General features: G+C 47.2%; 1 protein-coding gene and 1 pseudogene across 1 annotated transcript in view; both read right to left on the reverse strand.

Moving 5' to 3' along the window:
* LOC138797152 (zinc finger protein 84-like) overlaps positions 1-17,700 on the reverse strand; it is an 863,099-nt gene that overhangs the window by 398,609 nt on the left and 446,790 nt on the right. The window lies entirely within an intron of this gene.
* The window catches only part of LOC138797121 (zinc finger protein 850-like), a 141,544-nt pseudogene that overhangs the window by 4,783 nt on the left and 119,061 nt on the right, over positions 1-17,700 (reverse strand).

The raw sequence follows: 17,700 nt of genomic DNA on the forward strand, positions 1-17,700 counted from the left end.
CTTACCTTACTGCTGGGGTCACACACTGATAGTAACACAATGTAACATCCCTCCTCCTGTAAGCTTACCTTACTGCTGGGGGGGGGGTCACACACTGATAGTAACACAATGTAACATCCCTCCTCCTGTAAGCTTACCTTACTGCTGGGGTCACACACTGATAGTAACACAATGTAACATCCCTCCTCCTGTAAGCTTACCTTACTGCTGGGGTCACACACTGATAGTAACACAATGTAACACCCCTCCTCCTGTAAGCTTACCTTACTGCTGGGGTCACACACTGATAGTAACACAATGTAACATCCCTCCTCCTGTAAGCTTACCTTACTGCTGGGGTCACACTGATAGTAACACAATGTAACATCCCTTCTCCTGTAAGCTTACCTTACTGCTGGGGTCACACACTGATAGTAACACAATGTAACATCCCTCCTCCTGTAAGCTTACCTTACTGCTGGGGTCACACACTGATAGTAACACAATGTAACATCCCTCCTCCTGTAAGCTTACCTTACTGCTGGGGGGTCACACTGATAGTAACACAATGTAACACCCCTCCTCCTGTAAGCTTACCTTACTGCTGGGGTCACACACTCATAGTAACACAATGTAACATCCCTCCTCCTGTAAGCTTACCTTACTGCTGGGGGGTCACACACTGATAGTAACACAATGTAACATCCCTCCTCCTGTAAGCTTACCTTACTGCTGGGGGGGTCACACTGATAGTAACACAATGTAACATCCCTCCTCCTGTAAGCTTACCTTACTGCTGGGGGGTCACACACTGATAGTAACACAATGTAACATCCCTCCTCCTGTAAGCTTACCTTACTGCTGGGGTCACACACTGATAGTAACACAATGTAACATCCCTCCTCCTGTAAGCTTACCTTACTGCTGGGGTCACACACTGATAGTAACACAATGTAACACCCCTTCTCCTGTAAGCTTACCTTACTGCTGGGGTCACACACTGATAGTAACACAATGTAACACCCCTCCTCCTGTAAGCTTACCTTACTGCTGGGGTCACACTGATAGTAACACAATGTAACATCCCTCTTCCTGTAAGCTTACCTTACTGCTGGGGTCACACACTGATAGTAACACAATGTAACACCCCTCCTCCTGTAAGCTTACCTTACTGCTGGGGGGGTCACACACTGATAGTAACACAATGTAACACCCCTCCTCCTGTAAGCTTACCTTACTGCTGGGGTCACACTGATAGTAACACAATGTAACATCCCTCCTCCTGTAAGCTTACCTTACTGCTGGGGGGTCACACTGATAGTAACACAATGTAACATCCCTCCTCCTGTAAGCTTACCTTACTGCTGGGGGGTCACACTGATAGTAACACAATGTAACATCCCTCCTCCTGTAAGCTTACCTTACTGCTGGGGGGTCACACACTGATAGTAACACAATGTAACATCCCTCCTCCTGTAAGCTTACCTTACTGCTGGGGGGGTCACACTGATAGTAACACAATGTAACATCCCTCCTCCTGTAAGCTTACCTTACTGCTGGGGGGTCACACACTGATAGTAACACAATGTAACATCCCTCCTCCTGTAAGCTTACCTTACTGCTGGGGTCACACACTGATAGTAACACAATGTAACATCCCTCCTCCTGTAAGCTTACCTTACTGCTGGGGTCACACACTGATAGTAACACAATGTAACACCCCTTCTCCTGTAAGCTTACCTTACTGCTGGGGTCACACACTGATAGTAACACAATGTAACACCCCGCTGCTCTGTATCTGGTAGATGCTGGAGGTGTAGGACCTGTGATGATGTCACAGTCATGTGATCAGTACATGTGGGGGCGGAGCTCAGCAGTGACACCATGTGACAAGAAGGGGTGGGGTAAAGCAGTATAAGTAGCAGCTGAGGAGGATGTGGTCAGACCCTGTCAGGGTGGTGATATTACTAGTGAGGGATATTCAGGAGTTTTTTAGTCACCATGACTGGTTATTACTTCTGTGTCCCCTGGTTATTGGGTTCTGAATACATGTGGTATATGGCGAGCTCCTGTGTGATCTTATACTGGTATACAGAGAGCTCCTGTGTGATCTTATACTGGTATATAGTGAGCTCCTGTGTGATCTTATACTGGTATATAGTGAGCTCCTGTGTGATCTTATACTGGTATATAGCGAGCTCCTGTGTGATCTTATACTGGTATATAGTGAGCTCCTGTGTGATCTTATACTGGTATATAGAGAGCTCCTGTGTGATCTTATACTGGTACAAATATATAATAGGAGACTTTATCGAGGTATTTGACGATCCCGCCGATCGATTAAGGTTGGATGGGAGGACAGGGATTGTTGGTAGCTTTGGAGTTGGGCTGGTGGGACATTTGGAGAGGGGTGAATGGAGACCGGCAGGAATATTCTTGTATAAATAAGACACATAAGGGGATGTCCCATATAGATTCAGTTCTGCTATCTGTCCCAACTGATGAGCCAACAACAAGGGAGAAATGGAACGTCTGCTATAAGAGATGGTGAGAGAAGGGACATCACCAAGACGTCAACCAGACTCTACACTTCAGAAGTAAGATACAGGGAGGAGGATATTCTGGGTTTTCCTAATGATACTCCCCTACCCAGTCTTACAGAAGACCAGAGACTAGGACTAGAGGGACCAATTACACGCAGTGAACTGAGGTGGTATTGGAGATGTGGGACGGTGGGGTTCTGGCCACGGAAGACCTATTGAAGCCTATAGAAAAATCTTGGACATGTATCCAAGCCCTTTTCTTCACATTTCTTTGGAAGCAGGGAGGCCCCAGAATCCCCCATCAGTCCTTACCTCACCGCTTCATAGGGGCGATCTCTCTCTACCAGATATTTCCCGATACAATTTTGCTGCACACTTGTGCACCGTCCCTTCTTGGGTGTCCCTTTGTTCCCATAAAACATTTGTGGAGCCCGCTTGGTCTCGTTGACCTGCCCTCGCCCTAACCAGTTTGAGCTTTGCAGCTTACAGGGTGTGTCCTCTAAGGGACTAATCTCAGATATTTACTGCATGCTTTTTCCAGCGGACACCCCTCCCCCAGGGCCTGGTGATCGGGCCCCTTATGGCCCCCTGTAGCAGGTGATCTGGCGAAAGGCAGCAGCCACATCCTCTATATGCACCGAGTACAAGGAAGCGCAATACAAACTAATCATGCGCTGGTAAGCACACACTCCCCGGTAGGTGCCACTCCGCCCCGGTACGTTGTTTCACAGATTTTGGGAATGCCCCCTAATTACCCCATATTAGTCCGAAATACTATACAAGATGTCCTTGATATACAGGTCCCTATGACCCAACTACACTTCCTTGTTTTTAAAAAATATATATTTTTATAAGATTTTTGCCATTTTTGATATACGTAACAAACAAACAAGTGTTTCATACACTATAGAAAGCAATTTTCCAAAGGGAACATGCCAAGTCCACACGATTTGCTCCTTTCAAATGGCTGGTGCATATTTAACAGGCCAACATGGGCGAGTTAGGGCTCAAGGGCCTGCATCAGAAGTGCCATGGTAAGAAAGGCTCCATATTTGAAGTACATTTCACATAGAGTGGGTAAGTACACATAAGGAAGGGGGGGGAGTGGGTACAGGAGAAGTACATAAGGAATGAGGTAAAGGGGGGAGCTAACCTCCTATGCATGGCCAGGTATCCTGATAAAGGTTATCACAGATTCTATCAGGAACATTTACCGTCACTCCTATGAGAGCGCCCCGAGTCCTCCTGCTTACACTCAATCAGGGTCTGGAGGGGTCGGCACATGAATAGCGCTTGCGTCCCGTGCGGATCTACGGGGAGGCAAGCGTAATGGGCCTAAAAATCCCGCAAGATCTGCCTTCAGGTACCATGTAGTGTAGCTGAACGGCCTCATTATATCATGGGTCTCTGCGGTCGAGTAATGGTTCTGAATAAACGTCCTCCACTTTTTAAAGAAGACTGCGGTACCTTTTTCCTTATGTCGCTCCGTTTCCACCCCAGTAGGGTTTTGATCTGATTAACCAGTTCAATGGTAGATGGGATATCTGGTTGGAGCCAGTGGTTGAGCAGAAGCCTCTTACTAGTCACCGGGCACTCGCCCCTTCTGCGGGGTCAATAGAATGGAAAATCATGGCCTGTGGTTCAGCCTTCAGCCCAATTTTCCAGTGAGTATTTACGTACAATATAATTTGCTGCCAATACTCTTGTGATTTTGGGCAGGACCATAGTCCATGCCAAAGGTCAGTGGCACTCACATTACATTTGGGGCATGCGGTAATGCGGTCTGGGAAATGTGGAGAGGCTGGGAAGTTGAAACCATAAACTGCTTGATGGATTATTCTAAAACAGGTCTCCCTCCATCTCTCATTAACCAAACATGCTCTGACTTTCTGCAACCCCTGCCTAATTTTGTCACCAATATCAGGATCATGCACAATATCAATCCATTTGGAAAAATCAGTGGGGGCAGATATTTTCAAGAAATCTGTACGTAATGTTCCATACAGTGCCGACAATGAGATCTGTCTAGGCCAAAAAGTGGTAGTGACTGCTTCCCTCGCTACATTCCTTAACCTGCTTTTACAGAAAGAAGATACTTTCAAAATTTGGAGTCATATGTATCATGAATTTCAGTGGAAGTCATCTACCTCTTTTCCGAGGTATTCATAAGATGCCCTGCGGTAGTGATGCCTTTGTCCCTCCATATTGCATACTGACGGTCGTCCTCTCTACCTTGGGGGAAATTGGGGTGATCCCACAGTGGGAGGTTTTTGGTTATTAAGTAGGGAAGGTTAAAGAGCTTTCTAATTTCCCTCCAGGCAATGACGGTGTCCCTAATGACCAGGGATCTCTTTATAGGGAGAGAAGCCACCTTTGAATGGAGACATGCCAGCAGGCTCCAGGTTCCAGTTGTGTGTTTGAAAACTGACTGGTGGCATGTATCCAGTCAAATACATGTCTAAATTGGCAAGTTAGATTATAGCCCCCCCCCCCCCCCCCCCCCCCCAACCATTCGGTGGAGCATTAGCTTTTGCAATGCAATTCGGGGCTTCTTTCCTTGCCGTATAAATTTTGTAAATTCAGTGTTGAGGCGACGGACATCAGAGTGTTTCCGCAGGATGGGGACTGTCTGCATGGGGTATAGGAGCTTGGAGAAACTCATCATTTTTATGAGGTGGCAACGCCCCATGAAGGACAAAGGCAGATGGATCCATCTTCGCAGTTCCCCAATTATTTTGTCTAGAAGTGGCGGATAGTTTAGAGTGTATAAAGAGCTAGGTTCCTTCCCAATTTTTATGCCCAAGTACGTTAAATACGGTTTCACAGAGTGAAGGCCTAGTCCCTGTGAGACCCATATGTGTGTGGATACCTTTTTCCCCAGTTCCAAGATCTCACTCTTTGTGGAGTTGATGCGATATCCTGAGATGGAGCCTATGAAAGTCATCAGCGGCCCTAAATGAGCCTTGGGATCGGCTAAAAACAATAAGGCGTCATCTGCAAAAAGGGTGAGTTTTATTTCATGCCCCACCACGATCCCTTTATAGATACTTCCCTATCGTCCCATTGGCATCACAATGTATGGGGTTAAATCGCCCCTGCGAGCCCCTGGGACGAAGGAATTTTAATGAATCATTAGCTTAAAGCTTTTAATCCCCTCCTCCGGATGTATAATTAGGCTCCGCCTCCCCCATTCGTCAGTCTTTTTTTCTTTGCTCTGTATAGCCCCAGGGGACCTTGTTCCCTCCTACCTTCTAATCTTTTTCCCTTAGGTGAAATCGAAGTAGTCTGCTCCGTTCTGTGCCTTCTGGCCTCGGTGCAGATTAGAGGTGAGCCGCACGGCGTTTGCGGCCTTGAGGTTCACGGCCCGTTATTCCGGGTTCGCGTCATCACGTTGTCCGCCGCATCATGGCGGCGCGGCGTGAGGACGTCACGGCCGTCGGCCTTCGCGCCGGAGTAAAGTTAGGCCCCAGGTCCGGATAGTTCACTCCTCTTAGTGAGTCCAAGTGGAAGGTCTGCTATTGCTGAGCTCCTCGCATTTGTTGTAGTGAATCTGCCTATCATCTCCACGGTGAGTCATGCTGTGATATTGTACTTTGCTGCCATCTAGTGACTGTTTCTGTTCACTGCATCTTATACAGGCAAGGCCTGTTATAATGGGTGCATACGTGTGTATATATATATATTTGGAGTACTGTGTTATATATATAAGTAAGACTTATATATATTTTAGATGTCAGCTATGGAGACCAGTCCTTCTGGGAAGAAAGCCTCTAAGCGCAAACATTTTATATGTGCCGAATGTGAAACTCCATTACCTGATGGATATGAATACCGTACGCATGTAACCTTCTAGCAAGATAAGGTTCCTTTATATATATATATTATATACACACTTACACGTTACATATATTACAGTTCGTTGTGCTTCTTGTCGCCCAAAAAACACTGAAGAGCCTGATGTTCAGGATGTGGTGGTTTGGGTAAAGGATTATGTAGAGAAAGCTTTCTCTAGTAGAGAATCACAGCATTCTTCTCACAGAAAGAAATCCAAAAGCAGCATTTCTCCCTCTATCTCCCAGCCTGTAAATATTATTTAAAGGGCGGGGTTTTTATTGTTTGCTCCTCAGCTAAAGCCACCCCTTTCTGCTTTAGGGTTCCGCATTTACGGTGATTGATGAGATAAAGTCTTCTTCCTCTTCGGAGTCTTCATCTCCATCTGAAGATGAGAAGGAAACATTCAAAAGTTATTTTCCTATGGATAGTATCTATAAATTGCGTAGGGCCGTGCTGGCCGAAATTCACCCTGAGGAAGGAGGTGCCTCTCCTACAAAAAAGCCTAGGGCTTTTTCTGTAGGAGAAACATCAATGGCGATGCTTCAAGCTGAGTGGAAAAAAACGGAAAAAGCTCCGGTCTTGAGCAAAAAGTTTAAAACCTTATACGTCCTCAATGAGGACCAAACTAAGGAATGGAATGAACCCCTAAGGTTGATACTGCTATCGCAAAACTGTCCAAAAATACTGTCTTGCCAGCAGAGGATGGATCTAATCTTAAGGATCCTATGGACAGGAGGGTGGAGGTGGCCTTTAAAAGGTCTTATACAGCGGCAGCAGCCCAAGGGGCAGTTGCTATATCCTCCTTTGAAGTATCTCGCAGCCTTAGAAGGTGGTTGGCTAAAGTCCAGGAAAACCTGGAAGCCGGTATGAACAGGGACAAGGTCCTACGTTCTTTTAAAAAAATTAATATGGCTATTGACTTTCTCTGTGATGCTGCATCACAAGGGACAAGGCTAGCCTCAAAGTCTATGGCTTTATCTACGGCGGGTCGCCGAGCCCTTTGGTTAAAACCTTGGGCGGGCGACTCAAATTCCAAGTTCCAACTATGTAATATGGAGTTCCAGCCTGGTACAGAAATGGACAAACTAATGGAAGAATTATCCGACAAGAAAGGGAAATCCCTTCCATTAACCTCCACCAGTGGTTCCTACAGGCCTCGTAGTTCCTTTCGTAGGGGAAAATCCCCTCAGAGAGGTAAAAGTAGATACCAAGTCAGAAACAAGGGTAGATACTATAACAAGAGAGGAGGTGATAAACAGCAAAATAAGGATTCCTCTAAAAAGCCCGATTTCTGACTCCAGAGATATACCTGTGGGGGGTCGCCTAACTCATTTTCTGTCAAGTTGGGAAAATCTAATAAAGGACACCTGGATTCTAAGCATTATCCGCTGCGGTTATGCACTTCCTTTGTCTCCTCTTCCTCCCCTAAGGTTTCTGGTATCAAGATACCTAGGTCAAGTAAAACATCCGATTCTAGAAGAAGAAATTCTTCATCTCCTGAAAATCGAAGCCTTAGAAGATGTACCTCAGTCAGAGATCGGTCTGGGAGTGTATTCTCCAATTTTTCTCGTTCCGAAAGCATCCGGAAAGTGGAGACTCATTATCAATCTAAGGTATTTAAATCAATTTATGGCCAAGAAAAAATTTCGCATGGAGAACATCAAATCAGTAAAGCTCCTCCTGCAGCAGGGGGACTTTATGGTATCCATAGATCTACAAGATGCGTATCTCCATGTTCCCATTTTGCCAGAGCACAGGAAATACCTGCGCATAGCGACTCAGCTGCAGGGAGAGGTAAGGCACCTTCAGTTCAAGGTCCTTCCCTTCGGAATAACTTCAGCCCCCTTTGTATTTACAAAGGTTGTTTCAGCCGTCATGGTACTGTTCAGGTTACAGGGAATAAAGATCATTCCCTACTTAGACGACTGGTTGATTATGGCCCAGACTCAGACTCTTCTGATGTCTCAGTTGAATTATGTCCTGGACATACTTCTTCAACTGGGCTGGCTAATCAATCAGGAAAAGTCGGATCTTGTCCCGTCCACGACAAAGACATTTTTGGGATTCGTGATAGACTCCATACAAATGAAACTATTCCTCTCAACACCCAGGGTGACTCGTATCCAGAGAGGGGCCCAGTTCCTCATCCCACCTCTTCTCTTCAGACCCTAATGAGATTTTTGGGGCTCCTCTCCTCAGCCGCAGATGCTGTACCTTGAGCACTGTGGTACATGAGGTACCTACAACAGGAAGTCCTGAAGTCATGGAATCGCAGAATAGAAGATCTGGACAGACTTCATGTGTTATCCACAGAGACTAGGCAGTCTCTAACATGGTGGAGACAAATAGAACATGGAGCCTCTATAATAGAACCAGACTGGATCACGATTACAACAGATGCTTCAGGCACAGGTTGGGGTGCCCATGTAAAGGAGAAGATGGTTTCGGGAGTATGGAACAGGCAGGAGTCATTGCTCCCCTCAAACGTTCGAGAACTGAGAGCTATATATCTAGCTCTTCTACATTTCTCTCCAATGTTAATTCAGAGGGCCAGGAGGTTTAGGACGGACAATACTGCTTGTGTGGCATACATCAACAAGCAGGGAGGTACCAGATCAGCTCTACTTCTAAGAGAAGTGGAATGTATCTTCAGATGGGCGGAACCCAGAGTGTCCAGATTAACTGCCATGCACATCAGAGGCATCCACAACACTCTGGCGGATCGGCTGAGTCGAGGATTGACGGTTCCGGGGGAATGGTCACTGTCGAGAACTGTGTTCATTCAGTTGACCCGGAAATGGGGACTTCCTCAGATAGATCTTATGGCATCAGCAGAGAATGCCAAACTGAGGAACTTCTGTTCCCTATATACGACAGACAATCCGTCAATCGTGGATGCAATGTCAATTCAATGGAATTTTCATCTGGCCTATATCTTTCCTCCAATCTCCATGATTCCGAGAGTCCTCACGAAAATCAGGATGGACCAGGCGTCGGTGATCATCATTACGCCATTCTGGCCGAAGAGAGCCTGGTTCACCCTGCTCATGAACATGAGCAGGGGGGAATTCTGGAGACTACCTTTGAATCCGGATCTGATTTCCCAGGGACAACATCTTTGCCAGGACCTAGCCAGTCTCAGCCTCACAGCCTGGAGATTGAGGGGACACTATTAGCATCAGAAAATTTCTCTGAGAAAGTCCTCAACACACTTGCTCATGCTCGTAGTACTGCCACAAACAGGTCATATGACCGTATATGGAACATTTTTCAATCTTGGTGCTCTACGAAGCAAATTGATAGTGAAAATCCGTCCACTCCACAATTGTTGGAGTTTTTTCAAGAGGGATTTGAGAGAGGATCCATCCAGATTGATGCCAGGATCCATCAAAGTTCAAATTGCAGCCCTGTCAGCACATTTGAATTGTAGACTGTTCCAGTCTCTGGAAGTAAAAAATTTTGTTAAGGCCATAACAAGGTTAAGGCCTAGATTAATTAAACAAGTGGATTCATGGGACCTGTCATTTGTTTTAAGACGTCTTTGCCTACCTCCCTTTGAACCATTGGAGGAGGTAGATCTAAAATTTCTTACCTTTAAAGTGTGCTCTGCTATTGGCCGTAACTTCAGCGAAACGAGTTGGAGAGCTTCAAGCTTTTGGATCTTCTCCGCCTTATATTATTTTTGCAGAAGATAAAGTGACCCTTAGATTCCTTCCAGGATTCCTTCCTAAGGTGCCTTCATTTGTGAATCTAAACGACCAAGTGGTCCTTCCAGTTTTTTCCCCAACAAGCCATTCCCAGGATGAAGTTGATCTATCGCTCCTTGATGTCTCTAGAACAATAAGGGTTTATTTGTCTAGAGTAGAAGAAATAAACCCTATCCTATTTGCTGGCAAAAATAAGGGGAAGGCTTCGAAGCCTTCTATTTCACGTTGGATTTGTGATGCAATTGGGTCATGCTATTTATCGGCAGACAAGTCTCCTCCTGAATTTACAAGAGCACACTCCACAAGAGCGGTCGCTTCCAGCTGGGCTGAAAGATCTGCCGTATCTTTGGAAAACATTTGCCAGGCTGCTTCCTGGTCGTCTTTGTCCACTTTTGTGAGACATTACAGATTAAACACTAGGTTTGAAGCCAGAACAGCTTTCGCCAGATCAGTGCTCAGTGCCGCTGCTCTGGAATAACCCACCCTTGGGAATATCTTGCTAGATCCCCATACATTGTGATGCCAATGGGACGATAGGGAAGTGAAAATTATTAAGTTAATTTGTTTTCCCTGAGACCCATTGGCATCACAAGGCTCCCTTCCCTTATTGGGTACTTGTTATTTGACTGACGAATGGGGGAGGCGGGGCCTATTTATACATCCGGAGGAGGGGATTTAAAGCTTTAAGCTAATGATTCATTAAAATTGCTTCTTCCCAGGGGCGATTTAACCCCATACATTGTGATGCCAATGGGTCTCAGGGAAAACAAATTAACTTAATAATTTTCACTAGTCTCCTCCAAGGATCTCGCCAGGGGCTCCAGTGCCAAATCAAATAAGAGAGGCGATAGTGGACACCCCTGGCGAGTGCCCCTGAACAATTGGAATTGGTCGGACAAAGCCTGTGGTATGTATTCGTGCTCTGGGATTAGAGTAAATGGCATTCAAGAAGGTACGAAACTGACCTTTTACCCCAAATTTGTTCAGTACCTCCCCCAGCCAGTCCCAGTCATCAATCAAAGGCCTTTTCGGCATCAAGCGCTAAAAGGATAGGAGACTGGGCTGACTGGGGGTGGAGACGTGTCCAATCCAGGACCGTTAGAACTTTCCTTATGTTGGCCACTGCAGATCTGTTTTCTATGAACCCTACCTGAGAAGGACCCACCAGATCACCCATGTACACACCAAGTCTTTCAGCCATCAATTTTGACAGGATTTTTACATCAGTGAGATGGGTCTATATGAGTTGGGATCCAGGGGGTCCTTGCCAGGTTTTAACAGCAATTTGATGTGAGCTATATTGGAGTGAGATGGCAGCTAGCCAGTATGCAGGATGTGATTGAACAGTTCAGTAAGTACTGGTGTTAGAGTCCAGGAGGGCCTTATAGAACTCCCCCGAATACCCATCCGGGCCTGGGGCCTTGCCATTATGCAGCATTTTTATGGTCGCCCTCACTTCCTGTTCCGTCACGTGCATTTAAGCCTTCCAATTGCTCTGGCATGAGGGAAGGCAGCCTAAGAGTGGCTAAAAAACTTGTCTCTATCTGCTTGAGACCTGGGGGTCGAGCTGTATAGGTTGGTATAAAAGTTTTTTAACACTGTATTTACCAATTTCTGGTCAGAAACTATGTGCCCCTGATCCGAGCGCAGTGCCACTATGTGGGATATGGGAGTTTTCCCTTTTGCTAATCTAGCGAGTAGCCGACCAGATTTGTTGCCGAACCTGAATAGCTCGTTCTGGTAATAGGACCAATGCATTCTTTCCCTCCTATCAAGCCAAAGGTCAAAGTCCTGTTTAGCCTGTCTCCATGCCTCCATAAAGGGACCAGTGGAGTTGTTCAGGTATGCAGTATATGCTTCGCGCAGTTTTTTGCTTGCTTCTGCAAAGTGATGACTTTTTTGCGTAGCGAGGAAACATAACAGATAAGATTGCCTCTCATAACAGCTTTCGCTGTGCTCCAGTATAATGGTAGATTGTCCCTATGTTGCGCATTATTGGCAGCAAACTATCAACTAACCCTTCATGGTTTCAAAGAAGCAGTCATCCTTGGCGAGGTAGGAGGGGAAGCGCCATAAAAAGTCGTTCCCTTTTGGGAAAGAATCATGGAGGTCAATTTGTACAGGGGCGTGATAAGAAATTACCATGTCAAGCATATCTGAGTAAGATAATTTACCTAATCGCTTATCACTAACCAGCAGTTATGGGCATTCGAATAGTGGGTGAATTTCCTGCTATCCGGATGCATAAGACGCCAGGGGTCATGAGGGTGATGGGAGTCAAAAAAGGAACCCAGTAGTTTATCTCTAGAGCGTGGCGCGTGCCCTTGTATGTCAGCGCTTTTCCTGTCTTCTGACACAGAGAGCACTGTGTTGAGGTCGCCTCCCACTATCTTTTGGGACACTGTATCAGCCTGAATTAATAGTTCTATGCCATGAAAGAACGCTTTGTTTTCCCCATTGGGGCCATAGAGGTTATATATACTATACTGGGTTCCCTCCACTTCAAGCAATACATGGATTCATCTGCCTTCGTCATCAGTTTGAGTGTTAATCACTGTGCCCGAAAAGTTCTTGTGAAAGAGCATGACTACCCCAGCTTTCCCCTCTTTCGCAGGAGAGCCAACCACTTTACCCACCCAGAACTTCTGTAAGCAGATAAAGTCACTGTCAACAAAATGTGTCTCCTGTAACAATATGAGGTCTGGGCGAAAACGTTTAAGGTGTCTGAGCACAGCTGATCTTTGTTAGGGGAGAGTAAGCCCTTCACCTTCCAAGAAATAATTCTCATTTTGGTGACTATCCACTCACAGAAGGTCTACGAAGTATTGTCCCAGTAAGTAAGGTCAGCAAGGAGGAGAGCTACAATACAGACACTACAGGGGAACTCACAAGACAGTACAAGACAATGCCAAGGAAAGAAAGAAAAATCTAAAGCAAAAAAGAGAAAAGAATAGAAAGCCCTACTATCAATGTAATGTTATCAACACTAAGTATAACCAGTATAACTGACACACAAAATGCTCTATCACTAATGCTCTAACTAGTGCAGGTGGTGATATTGAGCTCTGAACTTCACTTTTTTCTACTATGAGAGCTCAACATAGAGACCCATCATCTCTAAAGTGATTAACACCCGACCCTTAGCATGAATAAAAGAAAAAAGGATATCAACGGTGGTTAGCAGTGATATAGGGACGCTCAAACCAAATGGCATTGCCCCTGTGAGCAGAGTCCCAGCCCCGATGTCCAATTTCTGAAAGAGAACATGTATAATGTAAACCAGAGTAGCCAGACTGGGTGCATGGGACGTCCAGCCCAGGTTCCCAGGCACAGGTTGAGGTAAGGAGGCTCACAGGCTATAGGCACAGTCAGCAGTGTCGTTCTTCTTCCAAGAGGTTACGGTGGGACACGTCTCCCTTATTCTGACGGGGAGGCAATGGTGACCCTCGAGCCTGGTCGGTAGCCCTCTCAGGTGAGGACGATGCAGGACAGTGAGACGGGGGACCACATTGCTCCCATGAGTGCAGGGCTTCTTCCGCATTGGCGGGCGAGGTGTAAGTGTCTACATATCCGTTGTCCTGGAAAACCCGCAGGATCGCTGGGCACTGGAGTTGGAAGCGCATTTTCCCACCCTATGTGCCCTCTCCACTCTGCAGTAGTAGCCCAGTCCCAGCGCCTGGACCTGTTTTCCAGGTCATCCAGTTTAGAGCGCAATATGGATTTTTACCTGCTTCTGCTGGGCCAATTCACATTGCAAGTCATTATTGGATCCCCGGAGGGAGTTCAATGATGTTTCCAAGTTGTCCCACCCTACCATTGGTCTGCGTTAAGTCCGACTGGAGCTGGGTGAGGGAAGCCACAATGGCCACTTCCACCGCCTTCTGGATATCTGGGGAGAGCCACATGGCTACTTCGGCAGCTAGTTTATAGTAGTCCACAGTGAGTGGGGGTAAAGCTGAGGCTAGTGGAGGGTCAGCAGCCTAGGTGCGGCCCGACTGGGTCCCGAACAATTCCTCCTCACTGTCCCCTGTACCTGCATGTGATGCTGCATGTGCCGCCGGCGCCATCTTGGAATGCTGTGGCGTAGCAGGGGGGTCCACAGTGTCGGCTAGGAAAAGCTTCTGCGTGCTAAGGAGGATGTACCGATCTATGCAGGGCGGCACAGGGGTGTTCGCTGCTTCTCCCGGTGTAGTTGAGGAGGGTCACAGTGAGTTTGACGCCAATGTAGAGATGACGGGTGTGCGGGAGCTCTCCACACTGCGTCTCTACTTAGCAGCACCGGAACCGGAAGTCCTACACTTCCTTCTTAATGTCCCACCTTGGTCCATCAGAAGTCACACTGCCAGAATGCTCCTCCATATTCTCACAGCTGCTCAGCTGCTACGTGCCTTATCTCTCTTCATTGGACGAGCACCTCTCCTCAGTCTTCTCTAGATTTACTGACACGAATCAGGGACGTCCACAGCATGGAATCTCTCACGGCTACCCTCAACGATACAATGGAAAAGTCTAACACAGTCTGGGAGTCCTGGGACGTGTTTTGGGACAGATATCCGAGAATCTCCCTCCTCTATTCTTCTCTGATCTCTCTTCCATATTTCTTTTTTTCTTCCCTTCTTTTTTTTTCTTTTCCCTCTCTTTCACATCCTCGCTTCAGGGTGGGGCTTGCTCTTTTTTCCCCCACCTGTGCTGATGCAGCCTCCTGAGCAAAGGACCCCGAGCTCCCCTGCCCGGCTCCTGCTCCGATCTCCCCTGCTCGGCTCCTGCTCAGAGCTCCCCTGCTCCGAGCTCCCCTGCCCGGCTCCTGCTCCGATCTCCCCTGCTCGGCTCCTGCTCAGAGCTCCCCTGCTCCGAGCTCCCCTGCCCGGCTCCTGCTCCGATCTCCCCTGCTCGGCTCCTGCTCAGAGCTCCCCTGCTCCGAGCTCCCCTGCCCGGCTCCTGCTCCGAGCTCCCCTGCTCCGAGCTCCCCTGCCCGGCTCCTGCTCCGATCTCCCCTGCTCGGCTCCTGCTCAGAGCTCCCCTGCTCCGAGCTCCCCTGCCCGGCTCCTGCTCCGAGCTCCCCTGCTCCGAGCTCCCCTGCCCGGCTCCTGCTCCGAGCTCCCCTGGCCGGCTCCTGCTCAGAGCTCCCCTGCCCGGCTCCTGCTCAGAGCTCCCCTGCCCGGCTCCTGCTCAGAGCTCCCCTGCCCGGCTCCTGCTCAGAGCTCCCCTGCCCGGCTCCTGCTCAGAGCTCCCCTGCCCGGCTCCTGCTCAGAGCTCCCCTGCCCGGCTCCTGCTCAGAGCTCCCCTGCCCGGCTCCTGCTCCGAGCTCCCCTGCCCGGCTCCTGTACCCTTGAAGCCGGACTCAAATTTGTTTATTGTTATTTCCTTTATTGTGTAACCTTATGTCTGCAGCTTGGCAACTTGTTGGTTATTACTGCTCACATCTTTCACTTTCCTACTCACTACTTTCCTTTATTTTGTTCTGTCTTATTACATTAGAAAACTTTACTAAAAAGACAAAAATCAGGGACTCATTTTACTGCAAATGTCTAGAGGTGTTAAATTGTTCTCAGTCTGAAAAGTGTATACCTGACTCTATGAAGGAGGCAGTCATTGTAGTAATACCTAAAGAGGGAAAGGACCATTGGGCCCGAAGTCTTACCGACCCATATCTCTGATTAACGCAGATGTTAAAAGGAGAAGTCCAGCGAAAATTTTTATTAAAGTATTGCATTGCCCCCCAAGAGTTCTACAAATCCCCAATATACACTTATTACAGGAAATGGTTATAAAGGGCTTATGCACTTACTACTGCATCAAGGCTTCACTGCCTGGATAACACGGGGATGTCACTTGCTGGATAACACGGTGATGTCACTTGCTGGATAACAAGGTGATGTCACTTGCTGGATAACACGGTGATGTCACTTCCTGGATAACATGGGGATGTCATGACTCCCAGAGCTGTGCGGGCTGTGGCTGCTGGAGAGGATGATGGCAGAGAGATGCTCAGTGTTCCTCCAGTGCCCTGTGTCCCTCAGTGTCTCCCTGCCATCCTCCTCTCCAGCAGCCACAGCCCACACAGCTCTGAGAGTCATGACATCCCCATGTTATCCAGGAAATGACATCGCTGTGTTATCCAGGAAGTGACATCCCAGTTTTATCCAGGAAGTGACATCACCATGTTATCCAAATAGTGACATCACCGTGTTATCCAGGAAGTGACATCACCATGGTATCCAGGAAGTGACATCACTGTGCCAAACTTTGAATTCTACTTCCTGGCTGCACAAATGGTTTATATTATAAAAAAAGATATTTTTTGATTTTATGGGACGAGAAGATCAGTCACTTCCACCTGGATTTGCCACGATAGGAAATAAAGGCAATCCAATTAAACGTGGTAAAAATTAAAAATAAAAAAAGTTTGAAATTCAGTTAAAAAAGAAATTAGATTGAGGAGGATTTCATCAGTTCGCTTCGATGTGGAAAAAGTCACAGTTTAAAGAACTGAATAAGATACACAATGAGTTATCTTGGATAAGGAAGGGGATACATGAGGCTGAACACTTAGTGGGCGCTGATGGAAGATTAAAGTCAGGTCCCCCCCCCCCCTCCGTAAGGAAGCGGAGTAGTCTTAGTCAGTACCCCACATGGGTAGTATGCAGGACAGCGCTCTGTTATAAACTTCTCTCTCAGTGCCTATACCCCGTATGATGCAGTGTTAAACCTCTCAGGAGAGGATTAGCCAACAGATCTCCTCAACCCACGTCGAGGGCTAGGAGAAACAACAGTGCAGGACAGTATCCACTAAAGAGCCAAAGAGCTAGGAGCTGATCCAGGTGGAGCAAAGTTACTGTAAAAGTCTATGAACTCCATCTCACAGCACGAGTGTCAGCAGGAAACCCTCAGCACTCTGCTCATCCCAGGTAACAAGGTCTGGGGCCTGTGTCAACTAATAGTACGGTTCAGCCAACGCTAGTGAGCATAAGTTGGTGTGAAGACTATAGGAAAGGTCAAAACACAGGCACAGGTTGTTTCTTCTTCTTCTACAAGTATTCTTCTATACACTCCAAACTCCCGGCAGAGCACATTTCGACTTGGGTTGAGACTCTCATGGCACCCTCCTCTCTACTACCTCAGTACAACCTTAACTCTACTACATCCTACTCAGCACTTATCTCACAGATCTGCTGGTTCTATGTTTAAGTATTTATAGGAACTTTATCAGTGTATAGCCGAGCTCATCTGTATCACCTGTTGCACATTTGGCAATAGTAAAGCAAGTCAACGTTATCCATGGAGTCTGTGATTATTCACCACCACCTGCACAGCATATACACCGCAACCTTGGGACATCTCCCCTTTGTGGGTGGCGGGTCTGACTATTCGGGAGGGTCATTACACCGCTCTGGCCACCTGTGACTACATCATACGCATGCTGCTATAGACGACAGACGCACACTCGTAAGAGCAGCTGTACACAGTCCCTGCCAAATACACCCCCGTGCCCCGATGTTTCACCACTCAGTGGCGGCTTCTTCAGGGGACAATGCGCACACAGGAAGTGACTATTCTCACCAGGTCAGAACGAGTTCACGACTCCTGATGCAATATACACAACACTACAGAAAACGAGAAAAAACACCAAAAAGTTT

This window comes from Dendropsophus ebraccatus, chromosome 7 (genome assembly GCF_027789765.1).
Source record: "Dendropsophus ebraccatus isolate aDenEbr1 chromosome 7, aDenEbr1.pat, whole genome shotgun sequence".
Classification (NCBI taxonomy): domain Eukaryota; kingdom Metazoa; phylum Chordata; class Amphibia; order Anura; family Hylidae; genus Dendropsophus; species Dendropsophus ebraccatus.